Raw genomic sequence first — 6,000 nt, 5'->3', positions numbered from 1 at the left:
TTTTTTCTGTCAGAATCTGTCATAAAATATTGTGTGTGTGTGTGTGTGTTGTAGGCTATACGTCTCCGGTGAATTATTGTATGCATCAGCAGCAAGAACATTATTGTTCAAACACCTGCTCCTCTGTTCATCTGTTGTCTTATTTGGGTAATAAAATAATTATTAAGAAGTAATGCAATTGCAAGTTGTTGCTGCAATCAGGATTCATGTTGCTGTTCTCTTCTCTCTGTGTGACTGAAGGTTGCGCCCAAAAATTGTACAGTGATTTCCCGCACCCCCTCATGTTCTTTTTCCCTCCATCGTAAAATGACCTCTTTTCTTTTTTTCACTATTTGGTTCGCTTAACATGTGTCATTTGTTTACATATTTGGTACGCTTTACAAAGTCCAGTGTGAACACCAAACGGACCAAAATCAAAATGCAAATATTTGGTCCTTGGTCCTTGATAAGTTGATCCGGACCTTAGTGTGAAAACGGCCTCGACAACCTACCGCTAGCTGCAGTCAAGAAAACTACACTGAACATATGTGCATCTATTTCCGCGTATCGTCGCACCGCCCAAATCCCGCAAAGCATTGTGGGACATGGAGGCATCAAATCATAACATTTTAATCAGTGGTCGGTCGGACAGATCAATGTGTCCGATCAATGTGTCCGGTCAATGTGTACGAAGCCTGGGGCTTCGTACACACATATAACGAACATGCTCTGTGCTGTCCGTGTTTCATGGCCGCCTCAATGCTTTTCCAATGGAAGTCACGTGGTTTGACCAAACAGTTGTGTGTGATGGGGGCAACCGTAGGACCCAAATGCAGGACAGGGAGGCGCAGAGGCACACATGTCAAAATGCAGGCGATTTTATTCACCAAGGTCTGGGAACAAGCAAGCTCACACTTGACATCAAACAATGAACTGACAAGGAACTCAAAAAACCAGGACGTATAAATACACACAAGGAAAACAGGGCAGAGGTGACCATAACTCTAAATCAAGACAGGAATTGGCTAAAGCCAAATTCCAATACCGCAACTTTCACACTCGCTCACTCCCCTCGCGTCCTCCACTCCCTCCTCGGCTCCGCCCCCAGTGAGGAGGAGTGGAGGAGGAGAGGATTCGATGAGAGGACAGAGTGGTGGAGACGGTGGAGTGGATTTGCCTCTAGAATCGGAATGTACTCCGCTGTCATTTCAAAGCGACGGCACATTCCGCGATCACTTATGACGTGAATCAATTCAATTCAATTCAAAGGGCTTTATTGGCATGGGAAAACATACGTTTACATTGCCAAAGCAAAAGTGGTGGAACAATACAGTGTCACACAGCTGGATCACTGGAACTCTGAACCCAGAGCCATACAGTCTACAGAATAGACAATTAATTTTTGTGCATGTAACGAGGCCAATGTGTATGTATTGGTAACATGTGCAACAAGGCTATTTATTCCTGAAATAGTGAATAAGCGCCAGGATGCGCACACTTTTATATTATATGATTGTGAATGTGAACGGAATTCCTGACCTGCCCGCAGCCCGTGTTCCTTTTTGCTCGTATAAATACCCCCCCCTCCTCGGACAGTCCCTCCTCCGACGGTCTTTGCAAATAACGGACACTATAGGAATACAGGAATTATTATAGGTAGTCTCTGACTTACATATTCAGTTCAGTCCACATATAAATAAATACATATTTGTCACCGTCATTCATAGCAGCACAGAGAGAAATTAACTATAGCTTTTGAGGTGCGCACAATATAGCCTACTTTTATTATGCTTATATCACACAACGCAATAAAGCCAGTGGCTTGTTGTGGTCCTTTCACTTTCAAGCTCTATTAATTCAGCGAAAATGTGTCTCTTCAACAAACAGCAAAGCTTTTTAGTTTAATGTGTATGTGTGTGCGTGTGTGTGTTGGGTCAGCGACAGCGTCTCATCAGCCGCAGCGGCCGGCAGCTAGTGGATGGGGGGTGGTGCATAGTATCGGGTTTCAAGCAGTGTTTTCTGTGCCACATGTGGAGGAGGCGGACTTATGTCACTGGAGAAGGAAAAAAAGATGTACACGTGATGCGGAAATCCGCAGCGAGGAGACAACATACCCCACCGAGCCTGCACCTGATGTACACTCGCTCTATGCGGTCTCGGAGAGCCCACTCGGCTCCTCCACTCGACTCCACTCTCCTCCTCGATGGAGCACTTTAACAATCGGAACGTTAACCATTTCCGGGTCAAGCTGGAATGACCCCGAGTGATCGAGTGGGAGTGAGCGAGTGGCTGAGATTTTGGGTATTGGAATTTGGCTTAAGAGACTAACAAGACACAGGTGGAGCAAACTAATAATCACAGGTGAGACAAGGCAGGTAACAGTAACCACAAAGGAAACCAGGGCACTAAATACTACAGAATAAAAGAGCACAACAGAACAGTAAAAAAACACTAACGCAAACTAGGAACACTAGAAAACACAGCAGAAAACGTCACAGACCGTGACACCTTTGATATCTATGTGTGCACGTCCCCGGTAAGTATAATTAAAAGATGCAGGGTGTATGCGCTTATGAGCCTATAGGTCCAGACTATAAAAGACACTCCGCTGTGTGTCGTGTCTCACCGTACGCCTCTCAGCCATTATAAAATACCCGGTAACCCTTATATTATATACCCTCTTATGGCTTATATTTCTTTAATCTAGAACACTTTACAGTTGGAGGCCATCGATATTGTCCTTTTCTTTTTGCTGAGGTTTGCGTGATCTGCGCAAAAGGACAGTTAACCCATTTTGGGCGGGAACCCCTTTTGGTGTTTTAAACATTGTTATAATTTAGCTATTGAAAAATAGCAGATCTACAAGCTCATAGCGCGCCACCGAGTGGCGCGCTACGAGCTTGTAGGTCTGTTATTTTTGAAAAATCGTGAAAATATTTATTTCAGAAAACTGGAGGATTTAGAAGGATTTTTTTAAATTTTGAGGTCAGGCCTAAATGGGTCAAATGATAAGGGACAATATCGGTGGCACCCAACTGTAGGTACTGCTTTCCTCCACATTATTTGGATTGTTTTTAAACTTTCAGAATGTTAGCACTTGTGTACGTGCGTGGTTTGTGTACTGCACGGGCATGGCCTGTGTACAGTATAGCCTAAAATTCACCCAGATTTTAATTCATGAAAAAACTCATCTTGAACATTTGTAGAGACTGTCACTTTGTACATTAGTGCTTTCTAATTACATTTGACAGACAGCTGCTGTAAACCACAGTCTGACAGGCAGATTACAGTTTGAGATAGCCTAATACTCTCATTGAGTTTGATTTGAATAAAGAAGATCATGGGTGGGTGGGTATGCGTTAATGTTGGTTTTGTTTTGTCATGGATGTTGTTGCTGTGTTTTCTTTTTTGTGTACTATGTTCCTTGCATGTCTATATATGTCTACCCCAATAAAACATTAAAAAAAAAAAGAATATCAACAACTTGAACAAATTTAACAGGTGTATTTTCACACAACACGTGTAAAAAATAGTCATCAGAAAGAGAAACAGGAATATCCACATAGGCCTATATCCATAAGGTGTGTGTTCAAAAGGCTAAAAGAAAAACTAAACGTCCTGGGGACTGGCTTCCATTCTGGTCTTATAATGCAGGTCAATATACGAATATTGATACATTATTGATTTCAGCTGTTACAATTCTAAACATGCAAACATGACCCGCTTCAATTAATTCAGTCTAGAGGGTATGCGCATGCATAAAGTGAATGGCAAATCGAGTGGCAAAGTGAGTGGCAAAGTGAGTTTAATGGTAAATGGTAAATGGTGCATTTTTATATAGCGCCTTTATCCAAGGCGCTTTACATAGATTGTGCATTACATTCACCCATTCACACACACATTCATATACCGATTGCGGCGGAAGCCATGCAAGGTATACCAACCAGCACATCGGGAGCAATTTGGGGTTCGGTGTCTTGCCCAAGGACACTTCGACATGTAGCCATGGAGGAGCCGGGATTCGAACCGCCGACCCATGGATCATTGGAAGACCTGCTCTACCTCTTGAGCCACAGTCGCCCCAGCCACAGTTAATGTTGTTTAATTAACGGTTGACTGCGCAATTCAATATATCGCAACGCCTCGTTCACTGCCTGGTATGTCACTAACCTTTGAAGAACGGCCACACCAACATCATCATTGCTTTTCATGAAAATCCGCTTTAACCCATTTGGGCCTGATGTCGAAATTTAAAAAATGTCTTCAAAATCCTGACAGTTTTCTGAAATACCTATGTTTCTATATCAGGGGTGCTCAATATTTCATGTCAAGGACCCCAAAAGTTATATATTATATGTGACCAGATTTGACTGAGAGACTGCCATCGCGCAAATTACAGCTTTTCACCAGAGGAGAAAAACTTTTTTTTTTTTTTCAAAATGAGTTTATAGCACAGGCAGACTCTTCACATACTAGAGCATGTCTGCAATAAGTGTCAGGGCTGAAATCGACATGTAAATATGAAATAAATGCTTAAACATGTAGCTAGGTGTAATGTTAGAGACCACAGAAGTGAACCTTTCAAGCTTGTTTTCTCAACTCGCTGTTTTCTGCAAGACATTACTCTATAAGCCATATCTCCAAAACTGGTGGGTCAAACTGAACAACCAATATGTCAATTTGAATTATGATTCCCTGCTTTCATATGACATGAAAAAACGAAAATTCAAAAAAATTCAATGGCAGTCCCTCAGTCAAATTTAGTCACATATGTAATATGCTTTCGACCCCCACCTGAAAATATGTAGTTCCAGGGACCACCCAGAAGCAAAGATTTATTTTGTTTTATTAAACACATTTCTTCCATGTAGCCCATGTTTTGTAATGGCATCATCATGCTATTATGCCCGTGGATATACAGAGTGAACTTAACAATGATAAACTAATATGATAATACCTTTTATATAATCACCAACATGAATTATGTTTGTTATTTACAGCTAGGTAGAGTAGTGGGGCGAGATGGAAAAGGGGCGACCGTACCCGTTACCTTTTGGGGTTCTTGTCGCTATCTACAGTATATAGCAAAACATCGGTCTCAGTGCTATTACTATTAAGACGATTTATTTAATAACACATTGGCCAAATTGTCAAACATTACAAAAGAAAGAGGCAAATATCATGAAAATATGTTTTATAGTCGCTAATAGAGCATACCTATTTACACGCACCGCGACAGTGGGTGCAGGGCCAATAAGACACCTCGACAGTGGGTGCAGGGCCAATAAGACACCTCGACAGTGGGTGCAGGGCCAATAAGACACCTCGACAGTGGGTGCAGGGGCAATAAGGCCATTATGGAAGGAGGTAGGACCCGCACACCATTCTTTTGGTAAAGAATTATTTTATTGAATAAATCGACAACGTTTCGATCTTGACAGATCTTCGTCAGGTCAGTATAGTCGCTAATACTCATACAAATTGGTCCGCAACCCAAACATGGGTCCCGACATATTGTGTATGGGATAACAGTATGCATGATGTATACATTATGGATAATTAGTATGGACTTTGATATGTGATTATTCATCTCAACTGCTAAATTATTGTACGTGTCCATATACTGTAAAGATCTTAATGGTCTCGCACCTTCCTACCTACATGACTGACTGCCTAGATATGTCCCAAACCTTCCTACCTACATGACTGACCGCCTAGATATGTCCCAAACCTTCCTACCTACATGACTGACTGACTGCCTAGATATGTCCCAAACCTTCCTACCTACAGTTGGAGGCCATCGATATTGTCCTTTTCTTTTTGCTGAGGTTTGCGTGATCTGCGCAAAAGGACAGTTAACCCATTTTGGGCGGGAACCCCTTTTGGTGTTTTAAACATTGTTATAATTTAGCTATTGAAAAATAGCAGATCTACAAGCTCATAGCGCGCCACCGAGTGGCGCGCTACGAGCTTGTAGGTCTGCTATTTTTGAAAAATCGTGAAAATATTTATTTCAGAAAA

Source organism: Electrona antarctica, assembly GCF_951216825.1.
Source record: "Electrona antarctica genome assembly, chromosome: 17".
Lineage (NCBI taxonomy): Eukaryota > Metazoa > Chordata > Actinopteri > Myctophiformes > Myctophidae > Electrona > Electrona antarctica.
Note: the sequence above shows the minus strand (reverse complement) of the source record.